At 42.2% G+C, this 18,091-nt stretch overlaps 1 protein-coding gene across 2 annotated transcripts in view; it reads right to left on the bottom strand.

Annotated features, from left to right (window-relative positions):
- ccdc117 (coiled-coil domain containing 117) overlaps nt 1-18,091 on the bottom strand; it is a 76,286-nt gene that overhangs the window by 38,317 nt on the left and 19,878 nt on the right. Inside the window, exons 3-4 of one of the 2 annotated variants that reach the window (XM_059988432.1) lie at nt 12,078-12,511; nt 7,745-7,863 (exon numbers count right to left, since the gene is read on the bottom strand). The gene's annotated coding sequence lies outside the window, so the exon portion shown is untranslated. Of the gene's footprint in view, nt 1-7,744; nt 7,879-12,077; nt 12,512-18,091 lie in introns of those variants that run through there. The other variant, XM_059988433.1, reaches the window with a different exon arrangement.

Genomic DNA, 18,091 nt, shown 5'->3' with positions numbered 1-18,091 from the left:
TGGCACCGCAGTTCACAGCAGCCATGCCCAGGCACGGCGTACAGCACCACATCCCGACACAGGGACCACCCCTCCATGCCCGTGCTCGGCGGCTTCCCCCGGACAAGCTCCGACTGGCGAAGGAGGAGTTCCAGAGAATGGAGGAATTGGGGATCATCCGGCGGTCCGACAGCCCCTGGGCTTCCCCCCTGCACATGGTGCCCAAAGCGACGGGGGGCTGGAGACCGTGCGGCGACTACCGCAGGCTGAACGAGGCTACCACACCGGACCGCTACCCTGTGCCGCACATTCAGGACTTTGCGGCAAACCTGCACGGCGCTCGGATCTTCTCCAAGGTCGACCTTGTCCGAGGGTACCATCAAATCCCGATGCATCCTGACGACGTCCCCAAAACGGCTCTCATCACCCCGTTTGGCCTCTTCGAGTTCCTCCGCATGCCGTTCGGCCTGAAGAATGCCGCACAGACGTTCCAGCGGTTAATGGACGCGGTGGGACGGGACCTGGACTTCGCGTTCATCTATTTGGATGACATCCTCATAGCCAGCGGCAGTCGTCAGGAGCATCTGTCCCACCTCCGTCAACTCTGCGCCCGACTGAGTGAGTACGGTCTTACAATCAACCCTGCCAAATGCCAGTTCGGACTTGATACCATTGACTTCCTGGGCCACAGGATTACTAAAGACGGGGCAGCCCCTCTGCCCGCTAAGGTAGATGCGGTCCGCCACTTCCCCCGACCCACCACGATCAAAGGCCTTCAGGAATTCGTAGGTATGGTCAATTTCTACCGCCGCTTCCTCCCTTCAGCTGCCCGGATCATGCGCCCCCTGTTCGCCCTGATGTCGGGTCCGAGCAAGGACATTACCTGGGACGAGGAGTCCGCCGCCGCTTTCGTTCAAACGAAGGAAGCTTTGGCGAACGCCGCAATGCTAGTACATCCCAGAATGGACACCCCTACCGCCCTCACAGTGGACGCATCAAACACGGCAGTCGGTGGGGTGCTGGAGCAGCTCATCGCAGGTCGCTGGCAACCCCTGGCGTTTTTCAGCAAACACCTGCGGCCACCCGAGCTCAAGTACAGTGCTTTTGACCGGGAACTGTTGGCGCTCTACCTGGCAATCCGGCATTTCAGGTACTTCCTAGAAGGTCGGCCCTTCACCGCGTTCACGGACCACAAACCGCTTACCTTTGCGTTTACGAAAGCATCCGACCCCTGGTCATCCCGCCAGCAAAGCCACCTGTCCTGCATCTCTGAATACACAACGGATGTCCGGCACGTCTCGGGTAAGGACAATGTCGTGGCGGACGCGCTCTCTCGCCCTACCGTTCATGCCCTTTCCCAAGGGGTAGACTTTGAGGCACTGGCAGAGGCACAGCAGGTAGATGAGGAGATTCCGAGTTACAGGACTGCAGTCTCTGGTTTGCAGCTCCAGGACCTCCCCGTGGGCCCAGGTGAGAGGACCCTACTCTGTGACGTCGCCACCGACCAGCCCCGTCCGGTCGTCCCCGCAGCCTGGCGGCGACGTGTTTTCGACTCCATTCATAACTTGGCGCATCCCTCCATCCGGACAACTGTCCGGCTGGTTTCCAGCAGGTTCGTTTGGCACGGTCTCCGCAAACAGGTCAGTGAATGGGCCAGAACGTGCATGCACTGCCAGACGGCCAAGGTTCAGCGGCACACCAAAGCCCCACCGCAGCAGTTCCATCCCGCCCACCGGCGTTTCGACCACATTCATGTGGATATCGTGGGCCCCCTGCCAGTGTCGCGCGGAGCGCGTTACCTCCTGACTATCGTGGACCGGTTCACAAGATGGCCAGAGGCGGTCCCGCTCACCGACACCACCTCCGAATCTTGCGCCCGAGCCCTGCTCGCCACCTGGATATCCCGCTTTGGTGTACCAGCCCACATTACCTCCGACAGAGGCGCCCAGTTCACCTCCAGCCTGTGGTCAGCTATGGCCAGCCTTTTGGGGACTCAGCTGCACCACACCACTGCCTACCACCCACAGTCGAACGGGCTAGTGGAGCGTTTCCACCGTCACCTGAAGTCGGCCCTCATGGCCCGCCTGCGAGGAGCCAACTGGGCGGACGAGCTTCCCTGGGTCCTTCTCGGCATCCGCACAGCGCCCAAGGACGACCTGCACGCCTCGTCGGCCGAGTTGGTATACGGCGCGCCCCTGGCCGTCCCCGGGGAGTTCCTACCAGCCCCGAGGGGGCAAGAGGAAGAACCCGCTGCAGTCCTGGGCAGACTTCGCGAGAAGCTCGGTAACCTGGCCCCCATACCCACTTCACAGCATGGGCGGCACCCGACCTGCGTACCCAAAGACCTACGGAACTGTAAGTTTGTGTTTGTACGAAGGGGCGGGCATCGGCCACCGCTGCAGCGGCCATACGAGGGGCCGTTTACGGTGCTCCGGAACAACGGGTCCACGTTCGTGCTGGACGTTGGGGGGAAGGAGGAGGTTTTCACGGTGGACCGCCTCAAGCCGGCCCATGTGGACCTGGCGCAACCGGCCGAGTTTCCGGCGCCTCGGCGCAGAGGCCGACCTCCCAAGCAGGTTCTGGCCCAGGCTGTGGACATTGGGGGGTGTATCGCCGGTTCTGGGGGGGGGTTATGTAGCGCCTCATTTCCTAGCGTATCCGAACCGACTCACAATTAGATAGCCTACGGGGGTTTGCGAGCACAGAGCTTTGGAGCCTCTTCGCCATGGGGGGCCGGTTGACAGAGGCTTAAAAGTGAGGCTGAAGTTTTCGAATAAAGTTTTTTCCTTCGACTGCAGTTACCGACTCCGTGTCGTAATTTTAGCGCTGCTTGTAGCACACCGCTACAGACACCTGAATATTTCTGATCATTCTCAGAGGAGAGTTTGATTTTTATAACTGTTCTGGAGATATGAAATTATGGACAGCATAATTATAAGACCATAAAACATAGGAGCAGAATTAGGAAATTTGGCCCATTGAATCTGCTCTGCCATTCCATCATGGCTGATTTATTATCCCTCTCAACCCCATTCTCCTGCCTTCTACCCGTAACCTTTGACACCCTGACTAATCAAGAACCTATCAACTTCTGCTTTAAATATACCCAATGACTTGGCCTCCACAGCCATCTGTAGAAACGTTTGGGGGGTTTGGGTGATCCCTTAGTTTTTGTGTGAGGGAGGAGTTGGGGGAGGTTAAGATTTGCGAGTTTTTGTTTCTTTTCATGCAAGATGTCTTTCAACTACTTCGATGGTTTTCTGTATTTTATAGAGATCTCAGAGTTGTATTCTGAGACATACTTTGATGATAAAATGAACCTTTGAACCTTTGTTGTTTGGATCAAACATCAGAACGGGGAAGAAATGTGATCTAACTGACTTTGACCGTGGAATGATTGTTGGTGCCAGACGGGGTGGTTTAAGCATCTCGGAAACTGCTGATCTCCTGCAATTTTCAGACACAACAGTCTAGAGTTTACAGAGAGTGGTGCAAAACAAACCTAAAAACCACCAATTCTGTGTCAAAAATGCCTTGTTAATGAGGGAGGTCAGTGAATGGCTAGACTGGTTTAAGCTGACAGTAATTCAAGTAACCATGAATTGCAACAGTGGTGTGAAGAAGAGTATTTCTGAACACACAATATGTTGAACCTTGAAGGGGATGGGCTAGAACAGCAGAAGATCAGGAACAAGCACTCAGTGTCCATTTCATTAGACATAGGATGCAGCTAGTGCATATTCCCTACTGATTGTGCTGTCATTGGCAGAATCTCACATGGCAACCGGAAGGCATACAGGAGTGAGAGAGATTGACTGGTTGAGTGGTGTTGCAACAACAACCTTGTACTCAATGTCGGCAAGACCAAGGAATTGACTGTGCATTTCAGTAAGGGGAAGTGGGGCACACAGCAGTCCACATTGAGGGTTTTCCATGTGATTGCTGTTTATCCGGTTATGCTGCTGCAAGTAAGCTTTAAATTGCATGTGTACTTGTGTATATAATGGCGAACTCAACTTTGACTTTGTTTGCTGTGCTATAAATTGTTTATTGTGAGGAGAGTAACACGTTCCAAAGCAACAAAATCACAGTGTTTTCAACAGATATTCTGCCGAAGGATTGCACACGAGGTAAATGGGTTTGGGGAGCTGCATCAGTTGTTGAACTTTGAAGTGGTAACCAAATAGCATTACTATTCTTATGATTGAGAGCTTAGAGTGAGTTATGGAAATGTTCGTCCAAAGAGTTTGCAGGAATTGGTTGAACTCCCTGTTCCTCAGGAGCTAGTGAAGTTTGGTCATTATTCTTTTTGCAAAGACTAGGTAGTAGGCAATTAGTGACCTTACAGATAAAGAGATGAGGGCAATATGCACAATATACTGGAGGAACTCAGCAAGTCAAGCAACATATATGGAGAGGAATAAATAATAGGTGTTTTGGGTCAAGAACTTTCATCAAGACTGGAAAGGAAGGGAGCAGGAACCAGAATAAGAAGGTGGGTGGCTACCCTCTCACCCCTTCTCTACAATTCCCCCTCTCTCAAGACCTGCCTGTCACCTCCCTCTGGTTCCGACCTCCTCCATGATATTCCCTTTCTTACCTCTTCCATGAAGGATACATAGTCGGCACAACATTGTGGGCTGAAGGGCCTGTAATGTGCTGTAGAATTTTGACCCTGTTCGTTCTCTCAAGTGCATAAATTTAAGATTTAATGGCACTACAATGAAGAATTGCAGAGTTCTCTGCCATGATCTAGACCAATAGTTATCACTAAAATAACTCTGGTTATTATAGTATTTCCTTTTGGGTGACTTGTACAAATTGATTTCAGTATTGTTCAACTACAGAACTCAGCGATATTCAGAGCTTGTGAAAGGCAACATCTAGGATTATTTTCTTCAAAAGCTCTCAAGGTGTCAATTAAATATTAACATGGAGACTCTGCAGATCTGTCCATAATAGATTACTTATTTACCATCTTGTGTTCACTAAGGATTCTAACGTACACAATTCATTCATTCCTGATCACGCCCTTTTGCCACTTGTGATTGTCTGCAGGTTGCCCAATGGGCAGAAAATGAATAAGAAAATCCCTGTAACTGGCAAGTCTTGAAATAATAGATCAGCCATTTAATATTTGAGACAGGAATTACTTGGCTTAGCAGGTCATAAATCATTGCAGCAGTTGGAATTCTCCAATGTGTGTGCACAGTAAACGCTCAGTTAGTGAGTTTACTCAAGATTAAGATCAATAGATTTTGGCATTAGAGTTTACATGTGGTGTTGGGACCAGGCAAGAAAGTGAAGCAATGTTCAGGATTTTAAAGGATAGTCAAGTGGGCTCAAGCAGCTGGATGTCTTATTAACATTCCTATTTCTAATGTTCTTAACCTGATATTTTCAAATTTGATTTAAAAGTGACCTCACAGATGGGAGAACCATCTGGAACTGGCCTCTAGGTTGAGGTTAGTTATGAATGCAGAGGGTTGTCCACTTCTTCCTTATCTCAATCTGGAAGTTTTAATGTAAAGAAAGTAATGTTTTGTTTCAGAAAATTTTCTCAGGGAATGAAAATGAAAGAAAAAAATAATATTTTGAATCCTTATCATAAAATTGAATGTTCCATCTGCACTGTACATTATGACATTAATGTCCTGGTTTATGTATTGTTAAAGTGTATTGCGGTGGGAAAAATGATTATCATGTACAGATTACATCACAAATATTTTAACTTAAATTCTGTCAAAGGGATCTTTAATGGTTTCCCCAACCGACCAAAATGGTTGGGAAAACCAAACATGAGAATTCATGTCAACACATACCTGACTGGCTTCTAAAAGAAAAAAATGGTCCCTCCGTGATGCTTTAAACAAATTTTAAATGTATTGTACAAAAACACAAATATTAAAAGCTGGAAATCAAATAACTGTGGATGATAACAAATTGAAGTAAAACAGAAAATGCTGGAATAATGCAGCAGGTCTGGTAGCATCAGTGAGTTCACATTAACTTCCATTTGTGCTGCCTGGCCTGCTGAGTGTTTCCAGCAGTTTTTATTCTTATTTCAGACTCCCAGCGAGTGCACCTTTTTAATTTTAATTTACGGTGAGATATCATAGACATAGAGCGCAGCATGCTACAACACGGAAAACTGTGCCGAACGTGATGTCAAATTAAACTGATCCATCAATGTAAATGTTAAGTTGTAAAAAGATAGAGGGGAATAGGTCAAAAGTGGAATACCTCAGATAAGACAAAAGAAATATCTCTTAGATAAGGCTGTAGTTGCCCATGTGATTTCAATATTTACAGTGATATCTGGTTAACAGATTGTAAAGACATCTGGAGAGAGAGGAAGTAAACAAAGGGACATGTGAAATGCAGGTCAGAGCTGCAGCTGAACCAAATGCTTTGTGGAACATCTCCACTCAGCCACTGGGATGCTCCTGAGCTTCGAAATGCTTATTGCTGTAATTCTCTGACCCATTTGCCTGTGGCCTTCTGAAAGCTTGAGGTACAGCAACTCATCTTCCACCTAGGCATGTTGCAACCTTTCCAACATCAAACCAAATAATTTTATGTAACTCACTTTTTCATTTTGCATCAGAACTGTTAATTTCTGCTGTAAGACTACCCACATGTAATGAATGGTTAATATAGCTTTCTCTTTCCATAGACATACTGGGCAATTTCAGTGTCCATCCCACACTAATCTTCTTTGCAACTTAAATGTAACTTATTTTTTGCTCTTTCCCAGTTCCAGTGGAGTCTTTGACTTGAACCATTAACACTGTTTCTTTCTCCACAGATGCCGTTTCATCTGCCGAGTTCCTCCAGCATTTTCTGTTTTAATTTAATTAAAAGGTGTATCTTACCTAACTTGCCATGACCTGCATGTGAGGGACACCTTCTTTTCCTTCATGGGGAGCAAAATGCATGACTCTTACCATATGTAGCATCCACCTCCACTGATTTTCCATATGAAAGCATTGATACCATATATATGACACCGTATGCACAAACAGCTACCTTACGATCAGAATTATTGGTTCAAGTTATTATTGCCTCATTCTAGGAAGGATGTGGAAGGTTTAGAGAGGATGCAGTGGAGATTTACCAGGATGCTACCTGGATTGGAGAGCATGTTCTTATGAGGACAGGTTGAGGTTTTCTGTTCAGTGCAAAGGAGAGTGAGAGGTGACTTGACAGAGATGTACATGATAATAAGAGACATAGAACAAATGGATAGCCAGAGACTTTTTCCAAAGGTGGAAATGGCTAATACAAGGGTCATAATTTTGAGGTGAATGGAGCAAAATATAGGGGAAAGTTGTCAGAGGTAGTTTTTTTTTAACCACAGAGAACAGAATGTGTGGTAGTGATAGAAGTAGATGCATTAGGGGCATTTTAAAAAACTCGTAGATAAGCATATGGATGAGAGAAAAATGGAGGGCTTTGTAGGAGGGAAGGGTTAGATTGATCTTAGAGTAGGTTAAAAATAGGCACAAATTTATGAGCTGAAGGACCTACACTGTGCTGTAATGTTCTGTGGCCTGTGTTCTATGTAAGCACTCAACAATAGCTGTAGCTATGGTGCCTTGGCTGGTGATTAATACTCACAAAAATACAAACCAATCCCCAATTATCACATATGAGTTCCATGGGAATTTGAAAAGGAAAATTAGACCACCAACCCTTCCTTCATCTGTACTGGAGTGGGTGGAAACTTTTGCATTTCTAGACTGGAGTTGTATCGATTACCTACCTGACGTTTTTTCATCCTCCGTTGCTAAGGATAATAGGTTGGCGAGATCAAATTCCAGGATTGGCAATCTTGACACAACGTAGTTACAATGAAATTCCTCCTATTCCAAAAGATCAGATCTGTTGCAATAGAAAGTGTAAAAATTAAATTAGTAAATTGCTATCCCATTGCTAACACTACAAATAAACTGACTTATTTCCTCAAAGTAATCAAGCTTATGAGAGCACCTACTTCCACTCCACCACCAGTCTCCCACTGGCTCAGCTGCAATATCCTGGCTGATTTATGCAGAGTGAACCATAAGATCAACAAAATTGAAGCTCTTCCTTCAAGACATATGTCCAATTAGATCGTGAAGAGATCAAAGGTACTTAAACTCTTTTAGTAAGCTAAATAAGAAACTGATTGCCTGCCAGTACATCCTATCTTTTAAATACTTGCACCTAATCCACTTACTCACTTGCCAGTTAATTAAGATGAGAAAGACTGTTAAAATCCAAATTAATTCACCCTTTTGTAGAGATCCTAATCAGAATGCAATTTTAAATTATTACAGTATTTTATCCCATTATTCCATCTGAAAGATTGTTCCTTTGTTAACTATTTTATGTGTAGAATCTCCTAATGTCAATCCTAAAATTAACTTTCTCTAATTTTTAACCAGTGCCTCAAATTCTACTCTCACGGTTCAATGTTTTTGTTCTGTCTCAGTTCTTTTTAGTCTCCAAACCAACTGGGGTATGGCCCCAGCAACCAATCTTCAGACATGAATGTAAATTGTAGGTTGAATTTAAAATGCAACCCTGAACAATAGTTTTCCTGGAGCAGTGGACTGGAGTGGATTGCAAACCAGACAATGCTGATGAACATTCATTTTGGGTGTCTGAAGTGTGGATGTGAAGGAGGTGCGAAAATTATATGTAATTCAAAGGAAGCACTGTAGATAGATGGTAACTATAGAATTATCTTGCCGTTAACTTTGATCTTTAGCATATAAAACGTCATGAAATATTGGGTCAGGAGGCCTCTTCCAGCAAGAATGGCTCAATATGATGCCTGCTGCTCATTTTTTGTTGAACAAAACACTTCTATATCCTCTCGCTTCAGTGTCTCTCTGGTGACTTTGTTCACATTACAACATTTGGGGGCTCATCCAGGATATGTTTGTGACCCATCATGTGGCCAGCGATCTCAGCTGTCTAAGCAGGTGAGTATTTTCAAAATTAGCACTGACACTTGGTTCTGTTCAGGTTGGTAATATGTATCACGAATATGATGGACAGCTGGACTGGTAGATATTAAAGTAGTGTGGTCTGGGTGCTTGCATGTGTTTATGTAGGAGTAGATATTTTTGTGTTAATTTGGTGAGACAAGGTCAGCAGTGGGTTGTGTGTATATTTGTTCAAGGAAACTCATTTGCAAATGTGTTTGACTGTCTTAAAATAAGTCTGTAACCTTGGTGCAATGGTTTTTATATGCAAAAGAATACAACAGGCATTATGAGTTCAGACGCACCTAAGTGGCAGGTGCAGAGTATGTCCTCTATGGCTTTCAGTATGCACTGTTTAATTTTCATCTATTATTCATATTTTGCATAGTTTGGGAATTAGTGAGGGAGAGGTTATACTCAGATATATCTGATGGAATGGCATCGATTGAGTCTAGGCAGTGTCAGGTTGAGAACCCTGATGACCTTAGCCAGCCCTTGACCTTGATCATGACCATCCATAAGCCCTTCACTCCTGGGGAGAAGAAAAGCATTTTATCAGGGTTTTTCTCATTGAAGGTTACTGGCGGGAATGCAGAATTCTGGTGCAAATTCAAGGAAATGATTGAAATTCACCAAATGCGCCCTAAAGATATACATGTTCGGTAAAAGTGAAGTGCCCGAGGAATACGTGGCACAGGATGGTACATGGGCAACTACCAGGAATGCCAGCAATGAAGAAAGATTTTAAAGGGGAAGTGAGGCAGCGACTGGGCGGAGTAATAATGCCAGTGGTTCAGAGAGCTGATGTGCCTGCCTTGGATTATGCAGAATGGAAATATCAAGCATATGAGGAGTACTTAGGGTCAGATAATCCAGGGAGGATGAACCAGTCTTCCTGAGATGCTGAAGGAAAGCCTGTGCAGAGCCCACCAGGAAGTTTTAGATCTGAGAATAGTGGCCTACTCTGTGATAGTATCATCAGCCAATGAGATAGATCAGAGAAGAGGGGGAGAGAAGTCATAAAGTGGCAGCAGTGAATGTAGCTGCTGTGACGTTACAGAGAACTTGATTTTTTGTGCAGCAACTGCAGCACGTAGCAAGGAACTGGTTGAATAGACATGGGAGGGTGAAGGAGATATTTGGTATTTGGTGTGGCATCTCAGGTCATGGTCATCGCAGTGTCCTGAGAACAGAGAAAATCACTCACCAAAATAGACAGAATCCACAGCAGTGCCCTCTCTTTCTGATATGACTGCTGACCCGTTTATAGAGGTGGTGAGGTTAGACAAACACCTGACTGTAGCCTCAAGAGGTTTATTAGGGGGCCAGCATCGTGACACAGGGTTGTCAGTAATTATAACTGATCTACCCTTCACCACAACTGTGGAGGAGATTAACATTACCAGTGCAGTACCAGTGGAGGGAAGTCAGCTCCAGGTACTTTGAGAGAGTGCAGCTTCCTGTGGATTTTTGGGTGGGCCCAAACAATGAAGGTTCTATCCTGGGGAAAGACACACTGAGTAAGGCAGGTGCGATCATAGACTCAGGAAAAGGAGAAATAACATGGACAAGACAGGGACAGCAAACATGTGTGACCCACAAAGCAGCTAACATGGCCCACTGAGGGACAGCAGCCCGAGGCAGGGAGGAGAGACAGGGCGGTGTGGGGGAATCATGTCAGGAGATCCCAAGAGTAGGAGCCAAGCACAGTCAGGGGCTGTTTGAAGTAGTGCAGCTGCCTGAAGAGGCAGCAGTGATTACAGTAAAGGCTCAGCAGTAAGGAGCAGGAAGTGAACAAGTGGGCAGATGTCAGTACAGGGAGAGCAGCAGAAGAACATGAAGTAACCGAAATTCCAAGTGTTCAGGAAGAAACTATGTGAAGGCCACTGTAACCAGGGTAACACAGAGTGATCAAGCAAAGCAGCACTGACATATTGCGGATCAGAAGGAGCCAGAGGGAGAGAAGGTAGACCTCCCACTGCCAGGATGATCGAGTCAAGGTGAGGGAGCTGGTTGAAAAGACAGATTTCACTGCCAGCTGGATAGAACCACAGGTGGTACTCCAGATGAACGACGTCCATGTTGGCGTACAGTCCCAGCGAGGCAGGCAGTGAAAACACTGGACCCACCTTCTTGTCTCCCTCACAAGAGATCAAGAGTACATGATAACAGTGTCTTTGCAGAGAACTGACACGATGAACACCAGCCGGCTGCATCAGCGCTGACCACAGCTGATGGAAGCAGACCCACAGCAAACACAAAGGCACAGCACACCGAGAGAGTGGCAGGAAGCCGTGGATAGCATATTAAAGTATAACAGTAACTGTGCTCTGAAATGAAGTCTGGTTGCTGCAGATAGATGATTAGTTGTATAGCTCAGAATAGAAAAAACATTGGGGAAAATAGATGGGAAGGGATCTGAGTTACAGCAGAGACATCAGGTTCCACAACTTTGATGGTGTGGCAAGAAAAGAGAATACACAGCATCTGACAGCAGTCACTCTAGCCTGAAAGGTTGGGCCAGTGATCGAATAGACAGTCCGGACTGGGATGCTGCTGGGTTGAGGTCCTTGCAAACTCTCCTGTACGTCGATGAGAGGGCATGTGAGCCTGATAGACGTACTTTGCTGGTGTCCCTGGCTAGAGCTCTAGCTATCAGAGAATGAAGGGGTGAAGATAAAGAATGAGATAAAACTGCAATTGACCAGCAGGGAAGGAGACATCAGGCATATGAATGACAGTTGCATTGTAAATAATGCTGGCCAAATTTCTGGAACAATCTCTGCTTAGAGTCTTGTAGGTAGTAATTAGGGATGATAGCGTAGATGTAGGTGCACATAGGGAGGTGATAGGTCACTGAGGAAGGGGTTAGTTCAATAGTTCAATTTAATATCAGAGATTGTATACAACATACAACGTGAAATTCTTACTCTCTGCAGACATCCTTGAAACGGAAAGGAATACCCAAGAATGAATGACAGAAAAAACACTAGAACCGCAAAGCCCCCTGCACCCCCCCCCCCACGTTATAGCATAAAGCATCAGCATTCCCACCACCCACCATGAAACCAAAGGCAAAGTCCCCAAAGAGAGATCATGGTCGACAGTCCATCGAAAACTCACTGTTCACTCCGACATTTCGTCATCCTTCAGACACTCTCTCTCACTAACAAGGTAGAGACAGATATTGCTCCTTCCACAGTGACAGAGGAGACAACAGTTGCTATTTCCATGTTGCAGTCAGTCTGAAGAATTGCTTTTTCTTTGAGCTCCCTGACTTGAGAATTGGCAAATCGATTACTGACTGTAGAGCCCTCTGATAATCACTTGTTCAGTCTTCGATGTTCCTGCTCCCACTATGCTTCAGTACGTGACACAGTTGAGAACTTGTGTCCACAGGGCCGCACAGGCCCCGAAGACGTCCGACTTCAGGCTGACCCTGGACATGCCGAAATGCAGCCGATTGTTGAGCCCCAAGAATGGCAACAGACTGTCGTGCAGAACTGCAGTCCTTGATTCCTGCTGTTGATCAAACATCCCGATAGGACCCAGCAACCCTGAAAGGAAAATAGGGACATTAGAATAGGAACTATTTAACTGTTTTGTTGATGAGCTGGGAGAAGTTGCTCTCTAGTGCCACCTTTAGTTCTGCCCACAAAGTACAGGGCATTTCTACTGCTCAGTTTGATTAGATCCTTCCTAAAGTTTGGACTTTCCTGGAACAGATTTGTTTATGGCTAGGAGGCCTGTTAGGGCATATTCTGGAGTTAGGATATATAGCAAATGTTAATTTTACCAGCAACCAATTCATAGGCATGAATGTGGATTGTAATTTGAGTAATAGCCTTGAATAATAATTTTTCTGGGGCTGTGCACTGAAGTTGATTGCAAACCAGACAATGTTAATTAACTTTCTTTTTTAAAAAAATTTTTTTATTGAGTTTTCAAATGATTACGGAAAGAAAGAAAAAAATTATCAACCCTTCTCCCCTCCCCCCTAACAGATCGCTATAGAAAGAAAGAAAAAGAAAGAGAAGAAGAAAGAAAGAAAGAATGCCTGGATATCGGAAGATCCCCACATGCTCCACTGAGTTCATAATAGCTTTAGTATATATATTTATTTATTTCCCCAAATAACCAATAATTTTATCTTCGGAGCACCTATTATTTAATCCTGTCTTTTGTAAATAAGGGCGTCAAATTTTCAGAAATGTTTCATATTTATCTCTTAAATTGTAAGTAATTTTTTCAAGTGGAATACAGCTGAAAATTTCATTCTTCCAACAATCTATACTTAAGTATGAATCTGATTTCCAAGTAACTGCAATAGCCTTTTTGGCTACTGCCAATGCAATTTTTATGAATTCTTGCCGATACTTATTCAATTTGGGTTTCGGTTTTATCCCTTCAATATCACCTAATTAAAATAATATTGGGTTATGTGGAAGTTGTATTCCAATAATTTGTTCCAGCAAAATTCTTAAATTTGTCCAAAAAGATTGAATTTTAGAACAAGACCAAGTAGAATGTAAAAAAGTACCAATTTCTTGATTACATCGGAAACATTAATCAGATAAATTTGGGTTTAATTTATTTATTTTTGTGATATAATATATAATTGATGTAAAAAATTATATTACACTAATCTTAACCGGACATTTGTTGTATTTGTCATACTGTCAAGACATAGTCTTGACCAACTTGTTTCTTCAATTTTAATATTCAAGTCAGTTTCCCATTTTTGTCCTGACTTATGGATTCCTAGTTTAATTGCCTGTTTTTGAATCAAACTATACATGCAAGAAATAATTTTTTTAATTTTTCCTTTTTGAATTAAAATTTCTATTTCATTAGGTTTTGGCAATAACATTGTTTGACCCAGTTTATCTCTTAAATAAGCCCTTAATTGGAAATAACAAAAAAGAGTGTTGTTTGATATTTTGTATTTATTCTTTAATTGATCAAATGACATTAATATACCTCCTTCAAAACAATCTCCTATATATCTAATCCCTTTCTGAAACCAATTGTATAAAAGTTGATTATCCATTGTAAAAGGAATAAGTTTATTTTGAACTAAAGATCTCTTTGCTAATAAAGATTTCCTTATCTCATCATCAACATTTATTTTATTCCATAGAACAATCAAATGTTTTAATACAGGAGATTCTTTCTATTCCCGTATCCATCTAGATTCCCATTTATATATAAAATCTTCTGGTGTATTTTCTCCTTTTTTATCTAGTTCTATTCTAATCCATGCCGGCTTATCTTTATCAAAAAAGGATGCAATAAATCTGAATTGATTTGCTTTATAATAATTCCTAAAGTTTGGAAGTTGTAACCCTCCTAGATCAAATTTCCATGTCAATTTTTCCAGCGATATTCTTGACATCTTACCTTTCCAAAGGAACTTCCTCACATATTTATTTAACTTTTGAAAAAACTTCTGGGGTAGTTGTATTGGTAGTGTTTGGAGTAAGTATTGTAATCTAGGGAAAATATTCAATTTTACAGCATTTACTCTGCCTACTAATGTTATTGGTAATATCATCCATTTATCAAGATCTTCTTGAATTTTTTTCAATAATGGTAAATAATTTCATTTATATAGGTTCTTTATATCATTATCAACTCTTATACCTAAATATTTTATACCATTTAACGGCCATCTAAATTGAGTTATTAATCAACATTGTCTATAATCTCCTTTAGTAAGAGGTAAAATTTCCCTTTTATCCCAATTTATTTTGTAGCCTTATATTTTCCCATATTCTTCCAACCTAGAAAATAATTTACGCAGCAAGTACAATAGGTTTGTTAAATAAAGCAGAACATCATCAGCAAATAAGTTAATCTTGTATTCCTCCTGGTTAACTCTGAAACCCTTAATATCTGGGTCCATTCTAATTAATTCAGCTAATGGTTCTATCGCCAACACAAATAAAGCAGGTGATAATGGACAACCTTGCCTAGTTGACCTTGTTAACTGAAATGGTGTTGAAATTAGACCATTTGTCACTACTTTAGCTTTGGGATTGGTACTTAAGGTTTTAATCCATTTTATAAAGGATACTCCTAATCCATATTTTTCCAATACCTTAAATAAAAAATCCCATTCCAATCTATCAAATGCTTTTTTGCATCTAAAGCAACTGCCACACTCATTTCCTCCCTCTTTTGTGCCAAATGAATTATGCTAAGTAACCGGGTTACATTGTCTGCCGATTGTCTATTTTTGATAAATCCTGTTTGTTCCATATGTATTAATTTTGGTAGGTATTTAGATAATCAGCTAGATAAAATTTTTGCTATTATTTTATAGTCAGTGTTTAACAAAGAAATAGGTCTCTATGATGTTGGCTTTAGAAGATCTCTATCTTTTTTTGGCAATACTATTAAAATAGCTCTCAAAAAAGATTCTGGAAGTTTATGCATTCTTTCTGCTTGATGTATTAACTCCGTAAAAGGAGGAATTAGTAAATCTTTAAACTTTTTGTAAAATTCGGGTGGAAAACCATCTTCTCCTGGGGATTTATTACTCTGAAGAGATCCTAGAGCTTCTTCGACCTCTTTTAATGTAAAAGGCATATCTAATCCCTTCTGTTCTTCCGAATTCAATTTGGAAGAGTTATTTGTGATAAAAACCTTTCTATCTTGACATGATCATTTTGTGATTCTGATTGATACAGTTCAGAATAAAAATTCTTAAAAATTTCATTAATTTCTAAAGGTTTATAAGTAATTTTGTTTACACTTGTTCTAATTGCATTTATTGTTTTGGAAGTCTGGTCTGTTTTTAACTGCCAGGCAAGAACCTTATGTGATCTTTCATCTAGTTCATAATATCTCTGGTTAGTTCTCATAATTGCTTTTTCTGTTCAATATGTCTGAAGTGTATTATATTGTAACTTCTTGTCTTCGTTTTTCTTCTGTCATATATCTTTGAGATTCTTTTTCTAATTTTGTAATCTCTTTTTCCAATTGATCTATTTCTATCATAATTCTTAATTTTAGAAGTGTAATTTATTATCTGGCCTCTCAAATATGCCTTCATTGCTTCCCACAATATAAATTTATCATCAACTGAATGTGAATTCGTATCTAAAAAAAACTGAATCTGCTTTTTCATAAAATCACAAAAATCTTGACGTTTTAATAATATTGAATTAAATCTCCATCTGTAAATCGATTCCTCTTTATCTATCATTATCATTGTCATTATCAAGGGAGAATGATCTGACAATATTCTTGCTTTATATTCCATATTTTTCACTCTGTCTTGAATATTCATTGATAATAGGAAAAAATCTATCCTTGAATAAGTTTTGTGTCCATTTGAATAAAATGAATAACCTGTTTCTTTTGGATTCATTCTTCTGCATATATCAATCAAATTTAAATCTTTCATCAATGATAAAGTTTCTGGAGATAAAGGAAAAACTTTGATGCAAATAATGCATAAATTAGAAAAATTAAATGCATTAAAAGCAATAAAAAATATTTAAAATATGAAGATTATGTTCGACAAAATGATAAAAAGACAGGACAAAATGGATAAGAGAATTACAGACTTGGAAGAAACAATGCATCACTGCTCGGTACGGCAAATGCTCTGCAGCAGACGGGAAGGCTCTACAACGGGTGGTCAAAACTGTCTACAGATCAGCACTAGCCTACCTGCCATCAAGGATGTATATACTGAAAGGGCCAGTAACGTCATGAAGGATCCCACCCACCCTGCTCATGGACTGCTTGTCCAGCTCCCATCAGGGAGGAGGCTACATAGCATCCACACCAGGACCACCAGACTCAAAAACAGTTACTTTCCCCAAGTAGTAAGGCTGATCAACACCTCCACCCACTAACCCACCCCTCCACACCCCCAACCACCACTACTTTATCATTTCCTGTCAATGTCATCTTATTTGGAGACACTCCTGTGCCTGGCATCACTTTATGTACATACAGTCAATCTATGTATATAAGCTATCTTATATATTTATGTTTATTGTGTCTTTTTCATTATTGTGTTCTTTATTCTGTTTTTTTAATGCTGCATCAGATCTAAAGTAACAATTTTTTCTCCTTTGCACTAGTGTACTGGAAATGACATTAAACAATCTTGAAACAGCATGCGCACATTATTTGAGAGAGGCAGCTAAACTATTTATTCAAAGCTACTGTAAACACAAGAGATTCTGCAGATGCTGGAAATCTTGAACAACACACACAACTGCTGGTGGAGCCCAGCAATTCAGGCAGCAACTGTGGAGTGGAATGAACTGTCCACATGTTGGGTCCAGATCCTTCATCCCATCGATGTTATGTTTTCGTTGCAAAGAAGTTGCTGTCCAAAACAGAGCCTACCTCACCTTTTATCCTAGTCTCACAATACACCAACTTGACTCAAACCAGTGGAAATGTAGAACGTGAGCTTAAACTGTAACCCAAAAAGAATTTTCCTGTGCTAAAAAACGTACACTACTAACCTTAACACTGACTTAGTCTAACTGGAATTCGAATTTAAGCTAAGGTTCTGTTTTGCAGTAAGACCTTTCAAATCCATTTCTAAAATAATCCATTCCTAATCCTAATAATTCCCAGCTGACAACTCCTTACCCCAATGCTGAAATCTATTGCAACTTGAACTCCTCATCTAAAAATATTCCTGTATGCCAGGTGGATTCTTCTCTTCTAACAAAGTGCATTGCAGAACGTACAGACCTGTACACACAAGGAGTTCAAGTATCGTGCATGTAGTTTATTCTTAACAGAGTGCCTCTGGTTGGTCTCCTCTACTGCCATGATAAGACCACTCTCAGGGTGGAGGACCAACACCTTATATTCCATCTGGGTAGCCTCCAACCTGATGGCATGAACATTGATTTCTTGAACTTCCTGTAATTGCCCACACCCCCCTCCGTCCTTCACCATCCTCATTCTGGTTTCCCTCTCATACCTTTGCTTCTTGTCCGCCCATCACCTCCCTCTGGTGCTCCTCCACCTTCCTTTTCTTCCAGGGCCTTCTGTTCTTTCCAATCATATCCCCTTCTCCAGTCCTTTATCTCTTTCATGAAACGATTTCCCAGCTCTTTACCTCCCCTCTTCTCCTCTCCCAGTTTCACCTATCACCT

Source organism: Hypanus sabinus, chromosome 13 (genome assembly GCF_030144855.1).
Source record: "Hypanus sabinus isolate sHypSab1 chromosome 13, sHypSab1.hap1, whole genome shotgun sequence".
Classification (NCBI taxonomy): Eukaryota; Metazoa; Chordata; class Chondrichthyes; order Myliobatiformes; family Dasyatidae; genus Hypanus; species Hypanus sabinus.
This window is presented reverse-complemented; position numbering and strand designations above follow the sequence as displayed.